The 25,463-nt window shown below is 47.3% G+C and overlaps 1 protein-coding gene and 1 long non-coding RNA gene across 7 annotated transcripts in view; one reads left to right on the top strand and one right to left on the bottom strand.

The window, feature by feature from the left end:
* Nucleotides 1-25,463, top strand: part of LOC146184673 (uncharacterized) — a 233,890-nt gene that overhangs the window by 75,541 nt on the left and 132,886 nt on the right. The window lies entirely within an intron of this gene.
* Nucleotides 24,046-25,463, bottom strand: part of LOC146184674 (uncharacterized) — a 9,494-nt gene continuing 8,076 nt past the window's right edge. Inside the window, exon 2 of the long non-coding RNA XR_014708580.1 lies at nt 24,046-24,459. This is a non-coding gene — a long non-coding RNA (uncharacterized LOC146184674). The remainder of the gene's footprint in view (nt 24,460-25,463) is intronic.

Below are 25,463 nucleotides of genomic sequence, written 5' to 3'. Positions count from 1 at the left end.
TAAAATACGGCTTCATGCGAAGCACATGCACCAGGTCAGACGAGCACTGACGACTAGAACTCGGTACAGTTCCGTCTGGAATAACCTCGTACGTAACTTCTGAGAGGCGACGCAACACTCTGTAAGGTCCGAAGTAACGATTGAGAAGTTTTTCTGACAGGCCTGGGCGCCGGACAGGTGTCCACACCCAGACTTTGTCACCAGGCTGGAACACGACATAGCGATGGCGGTCGTTATATCGGCGTGCATCTGTTGCTTGCTGTTTTGTAATGTGATTACGGGCGAGTTGGCGAGCTTCCTCAGCGTAGTTGGTGAGTTCTTCTGCGTCAGCGGTAAGCAGCTGGTCGTCAGCCGCACATGGCAGCATAGCGTCGAGCATGGTATGTACATCGCGTCCGTATACTAGGCGAAACGGAGTGAATCGAGTTGTTTCTTGGACGGCCGTGTTATATGCAAATGTGACATAAGGCAATATCTCGTCCCATTTTTTGTGCCGGACATCGACATACATGGCGAGCATGTCCGCTATTGTTTTGTTTAGTCGCTCAGTAAGGCCATTAGACTGAGGATGGTAAGCAGTAGTCTTTCGGTGATGTGTCTGGCTTAGTTGGAAAACTTCTTCAAGAAGACGCGCTGTAAATGCCTTGCCACGATCAGTGATGACGTATGAAGGGGCGCCATGGCGGAGGACAATCTGCGTCATGAAAAATTGTGCCACTTCGGAGGATGTTGAACGTGGCACCGCCATAGTTTCCGCGTAACGTGTCAGATAATCTGTAGCCACGATAATCCACTTACTGCCAGCTGACGATAGAGGAAAAGGGCCAAGAAAGTCCATACCAATTTGGTCGAATGGTACTAGTGGTGGGAGAATAGGCTGCAGGAAACCCGCTGGCTTCAATGGCGGTGTCTTGCGTCGCTGGCACTCGCGGCAACCTCTAGCATATCGATGAACGGTGGCGGTAAGTTTGGGCCAGTAGTAGGCCTGGCCCACTCTGGTAAGAGTGCGTGCAAAGCCCAAGTGTCCAGCGGTGGGTTCATCATGGCAAGCATGAAGGATTTCATCGCGGAGGTCTGCAGGGATGACTAGAAGATAGGCTCGGTCACTGTTGCCGGCGCTTTTCTTGTAGAGGATTCCGTCGCGCGTACAGAAGGATGACAAGTTCTTAGCAAACAGTCGGGATACTGTAGAGTCGAAACCCTCAAGATGATCGATCACAGTTTTGAGGTCTGGATCAGCCCGTTGCCGGGCCTTTAAATCAGAGGAACTGATAATGCCAAGAAAATGGGCGTCTTCATCTGTACTGTCATGGGCCAACTCCACGGGTGATCGAGACAGTGTGTCAGCATCTTCATGTTTACGTCCGGATTTATAAACGATAGAGTAATCAAACTCCTGCATACGAAGGCTCCACCGTGCAAGACGTCCTGATGGATCTCGAAGACTAGCTAGCCAACACAAAGCATGATGGTCTGTCACAACTTTAAATTTACGGCCGTAGAGGTAAGGTCGGAATTTCATTGTGGCCCAAACGACGGCGAGACACTCCTTTTCAGAAGTTGAATAGTTTGATTCTGCCCGAGAAAGGGTGCGGCTGGCATAAGCGATCACTTTTTCCTCGCCTTACTGGTGCTGGACCAGAACAGCACCCAGACCGACATTGCTGGCGTCGGTGTGAATTTCGGTGGCAGCGTCCTCATCGAAGTGTGCAAGAACGGGAGGGTTGTGCAGCCGTTGGCGCAGCTCGGTGAATGCCTCCTGCTGCTCGGAAGACCAGACATACGGGACGTCATCACGTGTCAGGCGCGTCAAAGGTTCTGCAATCTTGGCAAAATCGGCAATGAAACGGCTATAGTACGCGCACAGGCCCAAGAAACGTCGGACTGCTTTCTTCGTGGTAGGGATGGCAAAATTGGCTACAGCGGCTGTTTTATCAGGATCAGGCCGGACACCGTCAGCGCTAACCGCATGACCGAGAAATTTTAGCTGCTGATATCCAAAGTGACATTTTTCCTGTTTGAGTGTCAAATCGGCCGAGCGAAGAGCGTCCAATACCTCCACTGTACGCCATTCATTGTAAGTGCAGGCGTCCATTGCGAAGTGTGACAGATACTGCACCTTCCTTTCTCCAAAAACTAAACCAACTTAAGACGTTTAATAGTACCTTCCAAACTCTCTTCCAGTCCTTCAATGCTACACCGCCAAACAAAACCATGCCAAACTGGGCTTAAATCGATTAGCACATGCGAAAGAAGCACGTGTTAATCGGTTTAAGCCCAGTTCAACCCCGATTGATTTGTTTTTTCATATAAATTCAAGCTCGAATGGATCTTGCAGAGCATCAACGTAAACGAGATGGACCACGGCGGAATAACGATATACTTTTTATTCCAACGTTTCGGCAGGAGCCCACTCTTTGTCGAGGAATGCAGGAAGACGTCGGTGCAAATTACTAATAATCATACAATTAATCCTACAATATACATGCACAGTCCAAGAACACGTGACCAGCCATTATCGACTAATAAACGTCAAAAAATGAAATTAATTAGGGTTTCACGCGCGAAGTTTACTAGCGGGGCCGGATGTTAACAGATTACAGACAGAATGACATGTGCTGCGCTCCCCAGGTCATGCATCTTAAAATGTCATCCTCAGCCTGACTATACCCACTGCAGGGCCTCTCCCATATATCCCGGTTCTGTGCTAGCTGCATCCACTTGACCCCTGCGAACTTCTTAACCTCATCAGCCCATCTACATTTCTGCCTCCCCCTGCTACGCTTTCCTTCCCTTGGAATCCAGTTTGTTACCCTAAGCGACCATCGCTTATCCTCTCTTCGCCCTACATGTCCTGCCCATGCCCATTTCTTCTTCTTGATTTCCACTAAAGAATGTCAGTAACTTGAGTTATTTCTCTGACCCACTCTGCACGCTTCCTATCTCTTAATGTTACCCCTACCATTTTGCGTTCCATTGCCCTCTGGGTTGTCCTCAACTTAAGTAGAACCCTCATGGTTAGCCTCCTCCACGTTTCAGCCCCATAGGTGAGTACAGGGAAGATAAAACTGTTGTATAATTTCCTCTTGAGCTATACAATTTAAAAAAAAAGATGAGCAACAGCACTGTTGGTCATAGCGGGCCCGACGAGCCGGTGGGAAGCCACGTGCGCCACTGGGAAGGAGGTTGCTTAGGGATTTGTAAAGGGAGATAATTGTTCTCGTTATCTAATCAGTAACGACTTTATATGCTACACGCATAATTTCGGTCTCGACCAGCGGAACCCGGTGGTAATGCACCCGAATCGAATCGACGCATCTTAGAGTCTAAAAAACATGATTGACCAAATACGGCCTTACCATTTATTTATTTATTTTATTCAAGAATACTGCCAATCCCGATTGGAATTATTACAGGAGTGGGAAAATATTAATCATAACACAGGTACAATACAAGCCAGGCAGCATACAAGGACATAAAATGCATTAAAAACAGACGGTTTTATTACGTTGTATTACATTGGTTTTCGGAGCGGTTTCTCATTGGTAGAAAAGAAGCATGGGGCCCGGAAGTGGAACTCACGCATGATAAAATTTCCCACAAAAAATTTGACGTATGTACCTTGACATCATTGAAAACAGTATCGAGTTCGGAACCTTGAAGGAGAGGACTGCAGATTAATATCGAACACATGCTGTTGCTCAACGGGCACCTCTGTCTTTCCGGCTTCATATAAATGCTGTCATAGCGGCGTAGAATAAGGACGCGAACTCATCTTTAACACCGGGACTCCATATCCTCCGAGGCACTCCATCGTCCCGTCCGGACACGGCTTCGACGCAGCCGCTGCACACGTGCGTCGTCTCGTCTGTATATAAATTGCGGACTTTGGCACCGTATAGGCATATCTCGAGCGGGCCGCTTCCCCATTGCTTACTTCCACAAGCGCAGCGTGCACAGCTCGAACCTGCGACGACCAGCTGTGAAAACGCCGGGGCGCGTGTTTACACTGGCGTCGCTGGCGAGACATATCCTGCGCAAAGAGGGGTCGCAATGTGGTCACCGCATGCGCGTCCCTGGAACAGGAAAACACGAGATAGCAATAGGAGCACGACGGAACAGCGACAACTTTATTCGCGTTCGCAGACGCTCCGCCCTCGTGCTCTTTCTTTTTCTAGTCGCACCCGCCTGCAAGCAGACGGTACCCTCACTGTTTACCGTCGAAGGGCGACAGGTGAATGTACGCGTACTGTGTTTGAAGGGACGGTGTGTATAATCGCTGTCCACGGACAATACCGTCTGCCCGCAGCACTGGCTAAGCTGTTGGGCATGAGGTGCTCCTTCTGCTATTAGGGTGTTTCTGGCGTAAGCACCTCTGTTTATCGGCCGCCCCTTCTCAACACACCAACGTCGGAGATCATGTCAGTTGTAAGGATACATCGCTCATATCTCTCTCCTCATGTCCCTAGCACACGTAATAGACTAACTAGCACTAAGTTCAAGTACAGATTTTTTTAAGACACTCGGTACCAGCCCAGTACCCCAATTCATTTTGTACCAGCAGGTGTTACTGAATATAATAACGTCGTTACCAAGTGCCTCCCATAGGGCCATAGCACAATGTCAAATATTGTTGGTTTGGTTTGAGGGGGTTTAACGTCCTAAAAGCGACTCAGGCTATAACAGACGGCGTAGTGGAGGGCACTGCAAATTTCGACCACTGACATCGCACAAAACACGGGCGCCTCCCTTCTCGCCCCCATCGAAATACAGCCGCCGCGGCTGGGATTCTATCCCGTGCATAGTAGTCCAGCACCCCTTAACTACTCTATCACCGCGGAAGGGTTTCGAATATGGGGCGACTTGCGCGCCTTTGTCCGGGACAAAAGTAAGGCACACAGACGAGCGCTGTGTGTGTGTGTGTGTGTGTGTGTGTGTGTGTGTGTGTGTGTGTGTGTGTGTGTGTGTGTGTGTGTGTGTGTGTGTGTGTGTGTGTGTGTGTGTGTGTGTGTGTGTGTGTGTGTGTGTGTGTGTGTGTGTGTGTGTGTGTGTGTGTGTGTGTGTGTGTGTGTGTGTGTGTGTGTGTGTGTGTGTGTGTGTGTGTGTGTGTGTGTGTGTGTGTGTGTGTGTGTGTGTGTGTGTGTGTGTGTGTGTGTGTGTGTGTGTGTGTGTGTGTGTGTGTGTGTGTGTGTGTGTGTGTGTGTGTGTGTGTGTGTGTGTGTGTGTGTGTGTGTGTGTGTGTGTGTGTGTGTGTGTGTGTGTGTGTGTGTGTGTGTGTGTGTGTGTGTGTGTGTGTGTGTGTGTGTGTGTGTGTGTGTGTGTGTGTGTGTGTGTGTGTGTGTGTGTGTGTGTGTGTGTGTGTGTGTGTGTGTGTGTGTGTGTGTGTGTGTGTGTGTGTGTGTGTGTGTGTGTGTGTGTGTGTGTGTGTGTGTGTGTGTGTGTGTGTGTGTGTGTGTGTGTGTGTGTGTGTGTGTGTGTGTGTGTGTGTGTGTGTGTGTGTGTGTGTGTGTGTGTGTGTGTGTGTGTGTGTGTGTGTGTGTGTGTGTGTGTGTGTGTGTGTGTGTGTGTGTGTGTGTGTGTGTGTGTGTGTGTGTGTGTGTGTGTGTGTGTGTGTGTGTGTGTGTGTGTGTGTGTGTGTGTGTGTGTGTGTGTGTGTGTGTGTGTGTGTGTGTGTGTGTGTGTGTGTGTGTGTGTGTGTGTGTGTGTGTGTGTGTGTGTCGTTCTTGTCTCAGTTCGCGCTTTCTTCGAATTGGGTCACCAACTCGATCAGTGAGGATTGTCACAATATCCCCACCACACGATGCGTGACTTCAACGCTCGAGCATAAAATAAACCGGCATTCGAGAGTTTCATGTCCGAGGTGCGATCGCGAAGTCAGCAATAAGAAATCAGCTGCTGCTTGGCGCCTGGGTGGCTCATGCGACGAAGACATCCTGCTCCTCAACTCTGCGTTTCACCGGCACGACCATTGGGTTTAACTCGCGAACTTTCGCCAAGTCATAACTTATCGCTGGGTTATTTCTCGTCTTTACTTTCGCTCAAAGAATGCATCGATATTGAAATGTTTCAGTTGGATGCCTCATTATTATTATGTTTGTGTTCTTTTTTTTGGGAGGGACTCTTGTTGGGCGCTTTGAACTCGTAACAGACGCGACTGCTTTCTACTGCTGTTCACCTCAGGTGTAGGAGATAGAAAATAACCCTCCATTAGTCAACAAGAGAAGGAGCAAAAGTAGCACAGCTGCGAAGTTTCACGAAACATCCATCATGTTTCCTTTCTCAGTGCGCCACATTTGATCGCGATCCACTGCCTGATCGGCCCTGAGAGCTCTCTTTATGCTGCGTTGAAATACAACTATCTCTCTCTCTCTTGAAAGCTACACTTTTTAGTGCGAATGAGACTGCACAGGCGCATCTCCCACAGCCTTTAAGGACACAGGTTACATTTCCTCTTGACTATAAGTTACACCATCACAAAAAAGCAAAAAAAAAAAAGCGATCTGAAAGTAGATACCATCGGCACAACCTCTTTGCGGATGCTGTTCTCATAGCTTTCTTTCAGCGTAAATCTTAAAAAAAAAAGAAAAAAGAAAGGTAGAAGAAAGAAAGAAGAAGAAAGCGGAATTTCGCCCATCTTAGAGGAACGAAAAGGTCGCATGGCAGAGTCGTCAAGTTATCCAAGAGAAGCATTAGACGCTGTTTCACGGCTTTCACGTGTTTCCGTGCATTGAGCGTTCGATTCGGCGTCTTCTGCGTCAGTGTGCTGCTTCTTCTGCAATAACCATCTATTACTGAATATATTTAAGCTTCTGTTTGAATGTATCAGTAGTGGTAGATCAATGATATCAAGAAAAGCTAATGTGCCTGAGACTTGTGGATTAAATTCTGTCGGCTGGCTAAAGGATTTTGACAGAGCCTGCAGGGTATCAAGTAACAATATAGACCCCGGGAACAAAGTGAAATGGAAAAAAAGCGCGAAGGTAACCTAGATGATCACTGTGTAGCTGGTTCCTACAGAATAAATGAGTAAAAAAATTTCGTGGTGAGAAAGCTGGGATTGGGCTTAAATTTTCTGCCCGCCAACGTAAAACTTCTCGTGCTGGCTCACACCACATCTCGTGAAAAGTCGCGAAACGAAAAGATTTTGGCCACCCTTACTAGATAGCAGCGCAAGTTCTCAACTGAGAAGCAGGTTTTTTTATCGCACTATGTCTTTCATTGTCGTTACGTCAGCAGTTCCGTTGCCCAATATACTGCGAATCTATCGCCCGATTATCGGGAGGATGTATGCAGCATTGAATGAGGATCTCGGTGTCACTGTATGCTCACATCGAAGGCATGCTATAGAAATTCTCATATGTAGCGTGTCACGTGATTCTAAATGGTGCCATAATGGCGCTGTCAACAGCATTCAGTAAATTAACTCTGTGTTAAGAGCTTTTGGGGCAACATTTCTAAGGTCGGGGGTGCTCGGTAGTACGACAGTATTCTTGACGAGCGGATTTCAGCACTCGTTGAGATATCTCATTTCCTGCCTTTCTTCGCGCAAGCCATCTATGCGAGTGCCAATGATGCCGCCGCAGGGGGTTAGCAGCAGCGTTTTGTGATATCACGGGTTTAATTGAGCAGTCTTCGTGGTCAGAAATAATCCGAAGCCTTCCCCTTGCTGCGACTGTCATAGCCTTAATTCCCTTACTGACCTTACTTGCTGTGCGTTACCTCCTTTTTGGCCGAGAGAAGTTCTCGGTAGTCGAAAACAAGCCAAGGCAAACAGGATCATCGATTCTAGCGCTGCTGTCCCCTTGAGTTGCGTTCGCCAGAGTTGGAGATGGCTGCGGGACATCTCTGAAAGCCTCATGCAAAAGTCCAAGGCAGAAAGCTTGCCCTTAGAGATATAGGCGGAGATATCATGCCTCCAATGTCACGTAATGAACCACTCAGTCATTGTGCTTAGAGGGTGTTGGGAATTCGTGTATAATGGAGATTAGTGTGCGTGTAGATACGTTGTCCTGTCTCAAAAACAATTAGTTTCACGTTAGCGTTCACGTTAACGGCCAACGCTCACAATTGTTCCTAGGGAGCACAAAGCGAGTCAAACTTCATGCGACTTGACACAATAGGTTTCGCGCAGTGATGTGAAGAAAGAGAGAGCAGCTTACTCATTCCGCCCACCTGCCCAGCCAGGGTGCGCATGGGTTACGGAGCTCGACTACTGTTCCCAAAGATGCGGGAACGAATCCCGGTCTCGGCGGCTGCTTTTCGATGGAGGCGAAAAGCAAGGCGCCCGTGTGCTGTACGATGTAAGTGCACATTAAACAACCCCAGGTGGTCTAAATTTCCGGAGTCCTCCACTACGGCGTCTCTCATAGCCTTAGTCGCTTTGGGACGTTAAACCCCACAAACCAAGCCAAACCATTCCGCCCACCGGTGACGATTGTGCGCCCTACAAGGCGCCATATAACGTATTGCTTCACGTCGAGTCATTTGGGGCTCTCTACGCTCCCGTGGTTCAAATTTCCAAAGCCCTCCACTACGGCGTCTTTCATAGACTGAGTTGCTTTGGGACGTTAAACCCCACAAACCAAACCTAGCCAACCAAATCGAATGTCAAGCAGGCACCAACCACATATGGTGATTTCCAACCGCCGGTACCGAAACGCATTGGGGTAGCGTCTCCCTGTTTTACATTGGTTTCGCTGACGGTAGCCGTGCGAGGGTCGAGACATTCGAGCATAATTGCCTTCTATCACGACGTGTTGGAAAGTTATTTGCCGCGCATTATCGCTAGCAGGTTCCGCGGCGCCTGGCTTCAGCGTTTGCACATTTTGAATTAATCGCCGAGTACGTACCTCTCGCGTGTCGTTACCGCATACAAGAAGAGGCGGGGGCATTGCACCCTCATTTGGCCAAGTGTTCGGCTCTGGTTGAATCCCCGCAGACACTTTAGTGGTGAATTAAGCCTGCGACTATAACATTTTAAGGCTTTGAAACTGTTTAACGCTGCACTGACATTTTGCTCGTTAATATAAAATAATTTGATTTGAACCGATTTTGCCTTTGCCTGCCTAAACTGCTCCTCGCTTGCCCTCTATTGGCCCCAGTGGCTCGTCATGCGACTGTGCCGCTCATCCGCCTTTTTCTTACGCTAGCGCAGTGACGCACCTCTCCAGTCGGTCAAACTCTCCAAACGGGTTCGAAAACGGACTCGTACGTACAGTTTGTACTGGTATGAGCTTAATAAAAAAAAAAAAAAAAAAAAAAAAACTGTGTCCGTTGGATGAAGGGGAACAAAAAGATAAAACGCGCGATTTTATCCTCTCTCGAGACGACTGAGTTGTGGCGACGGTTTTGTACCACAGTAAAATATATAAAGACACAGCGAGAACCCCCCTTCCCCCCCCCTTTTTTTTTTCTTCTTCTTCTTTTGCGATGAGAGGTAGGAATGAATAGGACAAAGATGCCGCGAAAGTAAAAAGGTTTCGTGTCTGGCTGGCCAGAAGCAACTTGAGGTAGTGTTCTGTAACGGCTTATTTTCCCGCTCGATTCTTTTTCTCCCCTTCCAATTGCTGCCACCGCCTTCGGCGCCAGGGCTGATCGATGACGAGCATCATTTTCCGAGTAAGCACACCGAGGAGGGTGCTAACGACAAATGAAGAGACGAACTGGCAGAACAAAAAAAAAACAAAAAACAAAAAAAAAGAACGGTCACTGAAAAACACGATCGCCGAGGCGTCTGCGCTCGTGACGTCGGGAGGCTGGTAGTCTCAATGAGCTGGCCACTCATTCTTTGGTAACAGAACGATATCGCGCGGCCTGTTACGGAGATATATTTAAGCACAAATGCATGCACTTATACTTAGTACGGAATGCCAGCCTTGCTCGCCACTCATTCTTTGGTAACAGAACGATATCGCGCGGCCTGTTACGAAGATATATTTAAGCACAAATGCATGCACTTAGTACGGAATGCCAGCCTTGCTCGTGTGTCGGCTATCGTTAAGATGGATTGAATACCCGGTCTCAGTTGCCTCACTGGATCAACCATCGACGGCGGTAAGGAGCGAGTGGGCTCAGTTTAGAGCAGAGAAGATGCAGACAGGGCAGCTGGCGACAGGCCTCGGTCTGTGCCATGACCGAAGATGAAGCATGGTCGTTTCATGCGCAGCAAACACGCCGCGGCACCGCCGCCTGCGGTGTCTGGAAGCCGCCGGTTCCTGTCTCTTTTTCTTCTGCCTCGATTTACCATCTCGCTCAAGGGGGAAAAAATAAAAAAGATGGAAGATGAGGGCGACCTTCTGACCCGGCGAGCGGCGTCCCGTTCGCGACAAAGGGGAGCGCTCCGCTCTTCTTTTCCAAAACCGCCGGAGGACGCCCCTCTCTATTTCAGCGCGTGTCAACGTCCTGCGACGCGTGGCGCGCATCGTCGTTACCTTTGACGGCGTCGCGACCGGCGAACCCCCCTCCCCTTTCCTACTGCGGCGGCAACCGAGACTCGGCTTCCGGACGATTTCCGTGCAGTGCCGTCGAAGTGGTGCGGCGTTCAACGAGACCTTCTTCGAATAGCTGCTGCGTTTGTCCCGTATCCAAATGCGGTTACTGGGGGCGCTTCCGCTCTCTCCGTGCTCGACGCCACAAACCGGGCAAAATTACCCTCACAAAAGTCGCTGCATGGTTGCATAGTACCCTTCGCGTTGCGCAGAGCAGCGCGGCATTATTAGCGGAGTGAAGCGCAGCAAAGGAGGCCGCAACCGCGCCGCTTTTTCGGCGTCTCAGCCTGAGTTTGTGTTCGCCTGATTCTGGATGAGCGTGCGGCTGAGCGCGCCCTCGGAGAGAGGGAGCGCTCTTTAGAGAAAGAGGGTGGGGGGTCTGTACCTTGTGTGTCACGGTGTTCTCCGGTGTCACATGCGCCCGCTTGACCTTCATGCTGCCAGCGGTACTGCGCTTGTTGGGGCGACCGTTTTAGCGCCTGTGTCACGACACCGTTTCTTTCACTTGCCCTGAAACAAAGTCCGCCGGCCTTCGCAAAAACTTACGCCGCGTGCACTCTGCTTACGCCCTAAGAGAATGCGTACAGGTGGATTCACCGCGTGACGGCAGGGAACCGAAGCGAACGTAGCGACGCACCATCAGCGATACTTCGGCAGAGTGATTTGTCTTGTTTCCTGACACTGAATGGAAGCCGCCGCTTACATGCACAGGCCGAACCGCTCGCACATCAAAATGATTCCTAATCGCTCGTAACTTGGGCAAACGGGAGAGTCTGAGGCTTATACCGCTGTCACACGGGCATTTCGAAGGCCCTCGAAGCGGCTGCCTATCTACTCAAAGGCCTTCGAAAGCTGCCACACGGGCGTTTTCAATGACCATTGAGTCGATAGTCTATCGAGTCAGCGGAGCAGCCCAGAACTCTATCGAGATCTCGAAGGCCCTCGAACGTCCTCAAGGTTGCTAGCGCTGAATCGAGGAGCGTCAAGCACACACGTGCACAGCGCGTTTACGATACAAAAACGGGAACAAGCGTCATTTTATATCCTTAATTTACGCGGTAAAATATTAATATCTGTAATAATTTAAAAAAAAAACATCGCTCTTTTTAAAGCAAATAATTTATGCACTCTCTACCCCTGTAACATGCGCCGCCGAGAAATGCAAACGCAATGAAAAGCACAGCCGTATAAACGCCAGCGAGTTAAAAAAAAAAAAAAAAAAACACATCTGCCTTTGAATAACAACTAAACACCTGCAGTTACTAAAAAAAGTTAACAGTTACATTTTATTTTGCATTTATAGAGAGATTTTAGCTCTTTAAGCAAAACCGAAAGCAACGATACTGGCGCCATAAAAGTTTGGCGCCAAACACCATAACTATTTCAATAGACTTCGAGTTTTGCCGTGTAGCAGCGGCACAACTCCTTCGAGTTCGATCGCGATTGAAAATCTCGAAGGCTATCGACTCAATCGCCTTTGAAAATGACCGTGTGACTAGGGTATTAGTTAGGTGCTGGGCTCAAAAATTCAACAGTAAATAACTGTCGCAGCGTATGTCCTTTCCGCTTCAGCTTAGTGCCGCAATGAGTACGGAACTTGGTTATATAGATTAACAAGCTTTAAGTGCAATAATTGAAAAAAGTAAAACTGATTATAAGAACATTTTGTCATCGTATCAACGCCATACTCTCCATTCTCGCTGTACATTGCAATATTTACGCGCGCACGCACGCACACACACACGCACGCACACGCACGCACGCGCGAGCGAGCGAGCGACGGCACCAGTAATGTAGACATGAGCTTCTCTTCCTGCGTTCACTTAAAACCGGGTAAAGTGCAATACCTCGGTCAGGTCTAGTGTGTAAACATTTCCATGCAGGGGTGTTAACTGGGCCTGCCGCCTCGCCGCATTATTTTTGTTTTCTGGTCTGCCATCTAGTATACCTTTCAAATGCGTCGTCTCTCGGCGCTCCGACCTTTTTTCGTTATTGTTTTATCTTGCGACCAGTGCAAAACAAGTGCCTACAATATGCTCACCTGTTATCCAAACCTTATGCTCAGTACTACACCTCTTTCTACCTCTCTTCTCTCTTTTAACCATGAAAGCATTTGACTGCTTTGCATTTTGAGATTTCTATTTTGAAAAATTATTTTGGCATCCATGCAGAATATGTTTCTTTTTTTTTGTTTTATTTTAGTATTATTTTTGCACAACGCGCCTCTGATGTTATATCTCTTACTGGGGTCTTTGAAAGTATGAAGTATAGAAACAAGCAACTAAAAATCGGAGAGAGAAAAAGGCTACGCCGCCGCTTTATTGGAGTTCTGGTTAGGACGCGGTACATTTTATTTAGACGAGGTACATTTTTTTTTTTTGTGTCAGGGTTGCATCGCGGCCGCAATTACAACGACCAGCTACGGCGATCACCCCTGTCATTCTGTTAAAAGGAAACACAACTGCGCTGGCTTCCAACCCTTACCTAGAAGAGAGGCCGTCTCCATGAAAATTCCCCTAAGACACGACCGTCATTTGCCAACCCGCCTTTTCTGGACCAAGAGCTACATTCTATTCGCTGCTGGTTGTGGTAAATAATTAAAGGACACCGCCCAGATTTTAAAACACATGAAAGTACAAGAAGGCATGCGGCAATGCTGCCGAGCTTTCATCTTGCCATGACGCGACCGGGAAAACATCTGGCAGTGCTTGGCGCAACAAAAGCAAATAGCGCGAATCTGTTCCACCGACGGCATCGCAGCTCACCAGAGTGCCGCGTCGACGGCGGGAAAATCACACCAATTTCCTGGCAAAATTATGAAAACGTCTAGATATGCCGAATCACTCGCGAAGGAGCATGCAAACGGTCCCGCGTGCTACCGGTCCTTCTTTTCGCGACGCCGCCATAGCGTGGCGTCGGTTTTGTGAAAATTGCCAATAGCCGCTGCTTTGTTACAGTCATAAGTGGCCCTGACCGCAACTGTCGCATGCCAAATGGTTTATGGACAACCGTGTAGACAGCTAGAGGGCAACATAAGTATATTCGACATAGCCGCAGCGAAAAGAACACAATCACAGAAGGAAGACACGTACACTGGTTGAGCACTGCAGGGCATGCATGCATTGTAAGCCGCTTTTCGATAGTGCAAAGATTCTAGGCAAAAGCAGTAATCAAACAGCACGTGAGCTTCTAGAGTCGTATTATATAAGAAAAAAGGGGGGCAACTGTATAAGTGTGGCTTCTATCGTTTTGCACAAGTCTGAATACGAGCTTTTCTGCGCCAGATGAAACGTATTCTCCTGTGCAAGCTTCGTTTTCGTTTGGCATTGGCACATGTGTGTTTTTTTATATATATATTTTTTCTATCTATCTCTCTCGTTATACCTGTTGCGCGCATGCGCGTACTAAGCAATATATTTCGCGTTCTTCTCGGAAATAAACCAGTTGTGAGTGCAGCGTTGGTCCTTGTGTACGTGTCTTCCTTCTGTGATTGTGTTCTTTTCGCTGCGGCTATGTCGAATGTAAGCTACCAACTCGCCCAAAAGCTTGTTTTACTGAAGCATAAGTATATTCTGATGCCGATTTTTGTTAAGGGAACATTCAAAATGTCAGCACTTAAAGCACGTCCGAAACAGTGGAATGCAGGTATTCGCGGTTTTCACGTTCAAAGCTGGTGCCTCAATCGATCCAGAATGGCGGCGTCACGGAGGACCATCTCCCAGGGTCAGCATATATGTGTAATCGCGCTTGTTTTAAAATTTCACGAAAAGCTCGCACTATTATGTCGGTGGTGAAAACTCGTGTGAGCCAAAAAAAGAAAAAAAGAAATCTATTTTCTTAAAGGTCTAAAAGAACAAAGAAGCAAAATTATGGGAGACATTCAAGGCCGGCTTTTAAGGGTGTGGCAATAGCCTTTAAAACAAGCCGTATGATGAACGTACCTGCGTAGGCTGACTCGGAGCACTGGAAGGTTCACTCTCATTCCACTTTCCTACCTGAAATGAGCGATTAGAGTTGGCAGCTCCTCCCAGATTTCTAATAAAATGCGGTCGCGTTAAGATGGATTGCTTTCTTGGAATGTCTGCTTGTGCGTGACATCCCTCTTGCGTTTCCTCCTCGGTGCGGTACGATCTGTTCATGTTGAAGTATATGCGCCAGTAGCCTGAGCGTATTTCTCACAATGGCAAAATATTGCTGGCTATATAGCCATGTGTGGAACTAGTACGGCCAGAAAATGGAAGCGAGATGAACATCTCATGCGCTCATATAGCCGTCACCGTCGCGTTTCTCGGGGAGAAATTAAAGCATCAGCACCGCGTTTAATGGTGATGACGATATTGCTTACGAAAGGGAAGCTTTTGGCCAGACAGCGTCAAAGTGGGATCAAAGACCCATTTGCCAAGAATTACATCCCAGTTAAGCCAAGCATACAACGCCGAGGGAAAGCTTGCAGCTATTGTATTACCGGTGGGCACCCCTGGCGGCACTGCGGATCGAACCTAGTGCCTTCCGCATGAAAGGAGGATGCTCACCGAGTACGGGTCGACGGTGAAGGGCTTCCCATTCAACTGGCGTGGCACTGGTATCAGAGTCCGAATGTCCAGCTGCCGGTACGCGGTTTTCTTTCTGAACACTCACAATCTGGTTTAGTGCCGTCAGGTACCCACGGGTTTCCAATGGGTACAAGATTTCCCCCGGCCTGGTGCTCGGCTCTTCTGGGGTGAAATGCTTGGGAAAAGGGGCCATGAACCAAAATGTTGGTTCAAGAAGAAAAAAAAAAGGCCCACATAATAGGCTTTTGCCGCGCGAGGCGGACTTAATAGAGAGTTTTAGCTTACCGTGATCCGCGATCCGCTACTGGGATCCGCCACCGCGCGTTCCACTGCGCATGCCCAGACCCCCCTTGACGCCGACAGATGGCGCCACATACTGGATGTCTTTAGATGTCGGCACAGAGACCTGCCGCGTCAGGACCAATCAGCTTGACCGCCCCGCCCACGCGCGGTAGAGAGCTGCGGTGGCGGTAAGCTAAATCTCTCTATTAGAGAGATTTAGCTTACCGTGATCCGCGATCCGCCACCGCAGCTCTCTACCGCGCGTGGGCGGGGTGGTCAAGCTGATTGGTCCCGACGCGGCAGGTCTGTGTGCCGACATCCAGTATGTGGCGCCATCTGTCGGCGTCAAGGGGGGTCTGGGCATGCGCAGTGGAACATGCGGTGGCGGATCCCAGTAGCGGATCGCGGATCACGATAAACTAAAACTCTCTATTGTTGTCCGATGGCGGAACGGATCACTGCCACATCGGCGCAACTATTTTCTGTCAACCCGACCTTTGCAGGCCATTAGTTTGTTCGAAACTTTAAGCCCTCGAAGGAGCATAGCAGGGTTAGCAGAGCCTCTTCCGAACGCACACCCCTGAGAGAGCCGGGCCGGGGGACGCTTGTACCCATTTTACCGGAGGGTGTCCGGCGGCGGGTTTCGAACTGGCGTTGTTGGATCATAAGGAATATATTCTAAAGAATTTTGAAGATAAGCACATTGTTATAGGAATTTTGGTCGACTTCAGTCAGGCATTCGATTATATAGCTCACAGTATTCTTTTCGAAAAACTTAATCACTATGGTATACGTGGTCTTGTTCTAACCGCGTTAAAGAGCTACCTATCTAATAGATTTCAGTACTTTGACATCACTTCGCGCAGAAAACAGATAGTCTCTGGAGTTCCACAAGGCAGCATGTTAGGCCCTGTCTTATTTAATTTATATATTAATGATACTGTAAAAATTTGCTCAGATACTAAGTTTATTATATACGCAGACGATACGAGTGCCCTAGTAACGTCACGTTCTGAAGAGGAAGGAATTACTAAAGCAAATATTTTTTTTTTGTAAATTGGACTCGTGGACTTCTCGTAATCAATTAAAAATTAACGCCACCAAAACAAAAGTAGTCGTCTTTAGAACAAAAGGAAAACAGATTTCCTTACGGGAAGACATAAAATTTAGGTCTATACCTATTGATGTTGTTGACAGCGTAAAGGTACTGGGGGTATATTTTAGTGCAACTTTGCAATGGGACGATCATATCAACAGTCTAATAAGTAAATTAAGTTGTATAACTGGAATATTAAATCGCAATCGCTATGCTCTTCCGAAAAGAGCTAAACTAATAATCTATAATGCTCTCTTTGTCTCTCACTTAAACTATTGTCATTTAGTCTAGGGAACAACCACCAAAGTAAACCTACTGAAGCCTCAGAGACTACAGAAAAAAATGTTACGGATTATTGAAAACGTTGAAATACGCAGCAACGACATCGCACATTTTTGCATCGCCTAATCTAATGAAAGTAACTAATATGTATGAGTACAAATTATGCCGACAGTACTGTATAAGTAACAAACAACACAGTCCAGCGTTTTTAGTAATGGCAGACTTATGCCCGAATAATAGAGTCTATAACACCCGAATCCCGGAAAGGTGGAAAAATCTAAAATGCCGCACAATATATGGCGAACAAATGCTTCGACATATTCTTCCAAGGTTATTGAATATTCTTGAAAGTGAAGGCACTGACATACTCAAAACCTCGTTCTCAAACATTTACAAGACATTTGCTGCTTTTTCATTCCTCTTTTTGTGAATACACGCACCCATTACTCTCCTTTAGTTTTTAGTTCATTGTAATATTATCATTATGTGTGATGTTGTCGTGGTGTATTTTTCATTGTGTTTTAGAGATGTTCAAAAGTGTTTCTTTTTTTTTTCTGTTTATCCCGTTTGCATTTCCTATGCCCATCATATAGTGTTTTGTTTTCTGTGTATCTTTTTTTTTTTTTCTCTCTTTCTTTTTGTCCCACTCTGCTGCTGCTGTACGCCTTAAGGGGACCGAGGACTTCTCAAGCCGTAGGCACACGACTTTTTCCTCGGCCTCCTTCCACCATTTCATGGTAAAATAAAGAAAAAAAAACGGACCTAGGAATATACGGGGTCTTCGTGTCCACCTCCGTCCAAAAGTGATCTCAGAGAAAGTCGCTTCGCACGTCGTTTTCGGCTAGCACAAACAAACCTAAGGGGTTCGCAACTAGGCGCATTAGAGCCGTTGCATTCTCTTTTAGCATACTGCGCTCCTCCGAGATGCCGGCCTACTAATGACTACAGACGTAATGAGTATCTGGCAAAAGATTCCTTTGTATACTGCCTGCACCGGCGTGTAACGATGTTGAGCATTGGCTCATGCGCCCTCTGCCAGCTAGACTGGCATAGAGTAACTACGGCATTCTGTTCCATTCCACCCGCCGCGGTGACTCAGTAACCATCTATATAGCGCCCGGCTGCCAAAGGCCAAGGTCGCGGGTCCCATTTCCAGTCGCGCTTGCATCATTTCGACTGGCCCCAAAACGCCCTTGTGCCAACATTTAGAACACGCAAAAAAAAAAAAAAAAAGACAGGCTAATTAAACCGGAGCGCTCCAGTACGATGTGCTGCACGGCAAACATTATTACATTAGTGAATCAATCAATCAATCAATCAATCAACTAATTTCAGTTTTGTGTTATTCGCACCTTGTCATTAGTTGAGCCAAAACCACGCTCCCGTTCTCGCTCGGCTCGGATTTATCAATCAATAAGGTGGATGAAGGTGAACGGACTTGGACAGAGAGCGAAACAGCGGTTGTGTTGCGTCGGCCCTGCTCCTCGAGAACTTAATATCGCATTGAATACAGGAAAATGTCGCCGTACGTTTCGATTAAAAAAAAAAGAAAAAAACTCAGCATAAACTCGGACAGCCAGAAAGAATAACGAGCAAAGCGCCGACTCTCAGCTGCAGTTATTGTAGGCTAAAAAAAAAAAAAATAAAAACTAGGACTGAGAAAAGCATATCAATTAAGAGCCGGGTAGATAGATCACGAGCTCAGTGAGTCAACCTTATTGCTGGGTAACGAACGTGAAGGCTTCAGGTGTGCGCCAACCTTGATGGGCACGGCTCTCTCGCGGGCGTGGCTCCACAAGCAAGACATGATTTTGTTCATGGTATAGTAGCCTCCAGACATTGCCATGACTATACTCTGCTGCTATAACATTGTTATAAAGCTGTTGCTTTTTTTTCTTTATTTCTTTATTGCCTGACTTTTGCAAGACAACACAAACACACACAAGGCTTGATATAATAAGCCTGCCATGGGCTGGCTTCGTGTATTTCTCCACTGTTGGGAAGTGGTTTATTTTTGGGACGTACTTCAAAGAACCATACAGAAAGAATTACCTATTAATCCTTACGGAATACTGTACTTACCCACGCAAAATGAGGAGGGTGTTCCGTATGATTCAATCATGCTAACGGGCCTCCACAGTATATGGCGTTCACACATGGCAGGATATCACTGTGATCTTGATGCGCGTCCTGCACGAATGTTTTTCCGCGAGGCTCTCCATTGGTTTATCGAGATTGTGAAGTTTGCCGTTGATAATCCTGAGTGGTTGCTAAAGGTAGAACCTTTGATGGATCTAAAGGAATTTTAGAACGTTATAAAGCTGTTGCTATATCCAGGCAGGGCTCTATAACACGGGCATGACACCACAAACAATGCAAAATTTTTCACGGGGATTAGTGCTCTCGCATTATTATAACTCCCTCTGCGGAAGACTGAGATCGTCTAAAATAGCTGCATTAAAATCTACAAATATAACCGTGTTAACCGTGTAAAAGTAGCAGTCACACAGGGACAAATGAGGCCCTTAAAAAAGACAAGTTACAGCAAAAGTACCGCATCTTTCGTTTTTTTTTTTTTTTTCAGAAAGAAATAATTGTGTGATATATCTCAGCACCTAAGTTATTTTCTTTTTTCTTTTAAGTAGTAGATCTAATACTTACAATTCGTTGTGTGGATGCTTTTTCAAGCGAACCGTTTTAGTTGACGTCGCTGGCGATTGACTTAATTCGATTCTCGTTTTTTTTTTTTTTTTTTTTTCGAGTGATTTCGACTAAGTGATAGACCTTGTATTCGGTACTATTCCATAATGCGCGCACCAGTGAGTTACTGGTTTCATAGATTTCAGCGATAAATAATGATCCATTGAAGACGATAGTTCCCTAACATTCACACAGTCATCCGCAACCAATTTGATGAACATATCCTCTTGAATAACCTATCCACCAAATCATTGATACAAATTAAGAAATAAAAGTGGCCTCAGCACACTACCTTGCGGAACACCTTATCATAAGCGAACACTGAAAGAACCGTTCCTGACCGGAACAAACTGTGCTCCGTTTCTAAGGTAATCCCGAATGTAAGAATAATGCTATAAAATGAAGACCTATATAGTATAGGTATACACAATATTCTATAGGCGTTTCGGTTTCAGCTGATGTATAGCCTACTTTGCTTTTAGAATATCGTAACTGATCTGTATCTTCTCTATGTATCTTATTATTTATTGTGGGATTATTCGCGAGTTGGACGGAAACTAGACCTTATTTTCCGCCCTAGCAATGTACAGCGTTCTTCTAGCGTGTTTATATTGAGCGGCATGGGTTTTGTGGGAACTGAACGGCAGCGTCGGAACAACTGCAGGCATCCGGTCTAACTTCGAAGGTTCGTGTTCGCCCCGTCGTTTTCTGTGCCAGTTACGCGCGTGACACGCGATGTTACGCAATCGAAGGGTAACTGTACGAAGGAGAGTGAGAAACCCTGACATCACTTTCCACGAATAGTGAAGCTCCAAAGTGATGTCAACGAAAGCCCCAGTGCACTGGTTCAGCGAGCCAAAAATAGCCAACTAATTTCCCATAGGACTATCTCCACTGTAGCATAACTGACCGCACTTCGTTCGGCTGTAAAGTACATTTCTCACTAAACACCCCAACAATGGACTCAGTTCTGTGACTTAAAGGTATACTGAATAAAAAAAATGCCGTCGAGATTTCTAGCGGAGATGGTAGCTATCGCATTGGAAGTGACCAAAACAATCCACTTTGTGAAGAGAAATGAGCGGAAAGTAAGTATTTTAATGAATATTTCTCAAATCGCCGCACCTAGCCAAACCTAGCGCGCTCCTGTGAAAGTTCTGACAAACCGGATATCATTTCACAATTACCCCCATCGCGGCCGGTGGAACCTGTTCATTTTTCCTTTCCCCCGTGGCACTCACAAAGCGCAAAGACGGACGTGTGTTTTTTTTTTTTCTGTTTTTTTTTTTGTTTTTTGTTTTGCTGCTCCTGTTCCTGCGCACAATTCATCGTCCCCCTCGACCTCCCTCGTGCGCAGCATTCCACTCTTCGTAGCATTGTGCACGGCGCGATGCGGGGGAACCGAGGAGCGGGGACGCGCGGCGGCGGCATCGTGGGGATATGACGTTGCTGAGGGTAGTTGTGACGTCACACCCGCCGGCTAGCAGTCGGGAGTGCGCTGCCTCTGATCCGGCGGCCGCTCAGAAAACGTCAAAAATACAGCCATCCGCTCAAAACTAACCGGAATTATGTGTCTGTACTAGTGTAATCGTGTCTTAAGAATACAATTGTGGTGCTTCCTCAATATTCTTGGATATTTGTTCAGTATACCTTTAAGCTACCCTGCAATGCGTTCAACCTCCCTTGAGCCATAGCGACAATGAGCAACTTGTAGCGAAGATACATCTTCCACTTAGCCGACGATGCTGAGAGCACACGGGCGCCTAGCGTTTCGCTTCCATCGAAACGATGCGGTCGCGATCGATATCGAACTCACGAAATCGGACTTAGCAACCGAGTGCCCTAACCAGTAAGCCACCTTGGCGGGACAGTTGGAGTATAGAGTGTGACTGCGCTTGACAATAAGTGTACGCTTACAGCCGCGCGCAAAATAGCGTGGTATACGATGCATATTGGAGAATGCTGAAATGAGGACGGGCAATCGTCCATGACATCTGACACGATTGCCGCATTATTATTGCGCACCCGGAAGAACGACTGGTACACATCTGATTTTTCGTCGAAACCGCGCGACGATGAAACAGAAGCAACGTAAAAAAATTCTAGAGAGCACTTTGGACCACTAAAGAGCGATGAGGCGAAAGCCCTCATAGCACGGTGGATCGTAGCCCTCCACTACGGCACCTCTATCTCCCTCTCTCTCTTCTTTCACTCCCACCTTCGTCCCTTCTTTATACGGCGTGGTAAAATTGTGTCCGTAGAGAATTGTGACAGACACCGTGCCTTTTCTATCCTGTAAATCAATGCCAAACGCCGGTGATGCCTTTTGTACTAACGCCTCCTAAACATCTGGGCCTGCTTCTGTTTGCTGTGTGGTGCGGCGCTCGTGGAATGAATGAATGAATGAAAAACTTTATTTACACTAAGAAGCGGCAAACGAAAGACGCCGCACGGACGCCTGGATCGGACGCACGGCGGGGTCAGCTTCGTATATGCATGAATTACCTGGTGACGTCGTGACCTGTCGCGACGGTACATCGCGCGCCCCTTGTCGATTACAACCAGCATTACAACCATTGAACGCATTAAAGTTCCTTGGCGTTGTATAATTCGTTTACAGAAAAGGAAAGGCGCAGTATCCGTCACTCTCGGAATCCCGTTATGGTCCTCACGGTAGACAAGGGAAATTATGAAGAGCGTTTCACGATCCGGGGCGTGGCACAGTTGGTAAAGCTGTGGGCTGGGTATCCAAGGGATTGAGGTTCGATTGTCGGTGGAGAAAAGGTTTATTAATGTATTTTTAACTCTCCCTCTCGAAAGCGTGACACCTCTACTGACAACCTTCTGACGACAACGATGATGCATCAAAGGCTTTCGCCTTAAGAAAATAAAGAAGGCGCCGTCACGGAAGAGTAACATGTCCATTGCATCCACACGCAAACTTTCAAACCGGCCATCCATGCTGTGCCATGTGTAAACCTCGACATTTAAAACACACCCCCTGATATTCTCGGAAACGCTAGCTGGATGCCGGAATAAACCGCCGCTGTGCGTTTCATCATCAAAACATGATACACGCGCGTTAGTTTACGCCTGTCGGCGTCTGTCGGTTTAACTCAGCCGAGGTCGCCACTTCGGTTTCCAACCAGTTCGCCGCCGCACGGAACAGGCGCACACACGCAGAAAGGGCGCCCTCCCACCGAGACTTCATTGCGCGTGTAAGTGCCAGCTGTGGCGTCCATTAATCCAAAAGCCTGCCATTGCTTCATGCACCGCGTCCCTCACACACTGCACCACACTGAAAGCGACTCCAGGGCTTTCTCTCTCTCCCCGGCGAGCGCGGATCCGCTCTGCCAGCGACTCGTTACAAGAGGCCCGCGGTTCGGGCAATAACCGACGCTCGTACTCCTACATGGATAGCCTTGCTCACTCGCAGCTACTGAGTCTCTCGAGCTATTCTTGGCTTTTTGAACCCATTATTATTATGATTAATTTTCTTTCAGTACAAGCGACTGCAAGGGGCATTTTTGAGCCCAAGGAATGACACGCGTCCTCGCGGTTATTTTGTCTCGCAGCTTCCTCAGCTTGGCTACACGGAAAATGTACGTAAACGTAATAGAAGTAAAAAAAAAAAAAAAAAGATATAGGACAGCATTTCGCTGCTTTTCGTTTAGCTTCTTACTTTCGACTCTCCTCTTTCGTTCGCATCGTAAGCTACGGCCTATGTCAACGGGAGAAAGAGACCAGTGGCAGAGCACCGGAAGAAAGGAGATCAATACGAAATTGGCGTTAAACGCATACGGTCCCCTCCTCAAAAGCTTGGCTCATTCTGGCCACCTCTGAGGCATTGTGGGCACGAGGCTGACAACGACTCAGCCTATTCCCTCATCAAGTGCAGCGTGGGAATGAGACGCTTAGCGCGTTAAATGTTGACGCGGATATCGCATGTTGCGAAACATTTAGTCATTCATAACTGAACGACACTATTACGAAGACAGCAACGCCTCTTCCAGTGTAAAAGTAATTGCATCCGCTCACAATTGTAAATCGACGCGAGATTGCACCTAAAGAATTGTTACCTGCAGATGTTTGCTACACCGAGGCTTGGAATTAACCGGTTATGACCAGCCAACCGACACACCTTGTCATAACATGAGTACGTATTAATAGAATTGTATCGGTAGTTCAAGGTTTGGCCGCATATATACGGCAAAAATGTATTATATGGCTATATACGCACATTTCCTAAAATCCTAGCTCAGTTTACGTCAGGAACAGCACAGACCCAGGGCAGAATTAGTTATATTTTTTTTTTTTTTTTTTTTTATGTGGAAAATCATTTTGTGGGCTTTCAAGCTCGATCCTTGGCCACAATTTCGTCCGCACTGTAGAGTTCGCCTAGAGAACAATACATATCCAAGCTCCCCTGGGTAATAAAAAAAAGTCCAGTAAAGCGGCCATATACGTATATATATACGTGAATTGAAAATATAAGTGTTCAGGTAGGAGGACTGGTTATCCATGTTATCCAGGTTAGCGAGGAAGAAGAGGAAGGGCTGGCAGAAGATGATTTGCTCCTTTATAAAACACGTAGGCCGTGTGGACAAACGGTGGAAGTGCATTTCTGAAACCTGTCGCATTCGTATTGTTTTTTTCTTTCTTTTTTTAACGCAAGGACAGGTTGGACTCGGCTCGTGTGCGCATTTTCTTTGTCCCTCGGGGTTATTGCCCTTCGATGTATCCATGGGATGTTTCCCTGGTAGTGCCACCGTGAGCGAATGCGGCAGCTCTCAGCGACCACCGAGCTGCGTGGCTATCTTTTCGGGGGAGGAAGGAGAGGGCATTCGCTTAATTTCTCCAGTGCGGCTCCCGCAGCGCCGGCGAGGGGCAAGCCCGTGACAGCCGCCCAACCGTCTCTGCAGCTGTCGTTCCGCCAGTCTATTTGGACCCCGCTTGGAATGGGTCCAGCCCCGCCGCCTCGACGTCTCCTTCGCGTGCCACTCCACCGCACGGCGCCGCACCCCTTGTTGCCAGGTGTATATGGATATCTGCAAACTTTCTGGGTCGAAAATTGAGACGGGTAGGGGAGATTAAGGGAAGAAGTTTGCGGCTGGCTCGGGACACGGTTAATTCAATGGGAAAGTCCCGCATCGTAAACGTAAATGAACTGGTGTCGGTGGAATCATGATGACTTTTGAACTCTCACGTTTTTGGAGCCCCGTAGAGGGAAATGTAGTTCAAATCTACAGAGTGAGACGTTCCGGGTCTGTAATGAAACGGGCCTTGAACCACCTGTTCACAGTATTCGTGCAGGCACTGAGGCATGTAGAGTTATGCTAGAGAATATCCCCGGATTCATACAGATTTGCAGCGAGAGTTGAAGAGGGACACTGTAAGTTGAGTCGCTCGCGCCTTTCCTTGTTCCGCGTCGTGTTGAAAAAAGAAAATTAAAATGAAAAGCGAGTTAGGCGTCCGCTCTGCCTCACTGCGTCCGCGCGACACGGTTTGCCCGATAAAAATAGAGGGGCAAAGACGGCATCTCGATTTCGCCGACACGAAGCCGAAGACGTTACGAACAGTCGCCATTTGAAACCTACGTGACTTCTGTGGAAGCGGGACTTTAAGTGCATTTTGCCGCCTTTTGCGATATTTATATATGTTCACTTGAATCCTAACCATTTTCTTTTCCGAGCCCACTTTGCTGTTCTTTAGGAAGAAATTCAGAAGTTCTAAGTTATGACTGACTGGCGTCGATTTCATAGAAGAAAAAAAAAAAAAAAGAGTTTAGCAACTTATTGTAGGCCCAGTCGGACGATAAAGTCCCGCAAGATGCTGCTGGGTGAGCGCGCACCTATCTTCGATAATTATAATCCCGTGTATTTATTAATGTGCATGCATTATTTTAGAAATGAAGAAGTCTGCACATTCTTGGGAGACTGTTCCATGGAGGGCGAGAGAAAGGCTGATATAAGTGCATATGGCCCGTTTCATTTTTGTTCATTTGTTCAGGATAGTCCTGACCTGTAAAAAAAGTTTTCAATTTCTCAATTGACATTGCCTGCC

Source organism: Amblyomma maculatum, chromosome 7, assembly GCF_055883805.1.
Source record: "Amblyomma maculatum isolate TAMU_Amacu chromosome 7, ASM5588380v1, whole genome shotgun sequence".
NCBI classification, from domain to species: Eukaryota; Metazoa; Arthropoda; class Arachnida; order Ixodida; family Ixodidae; genus Amblyomma; species Amblyomma maculatum.
This window is presented reverse-complemented; position numbering and strand designations above follow the sequence as displayed.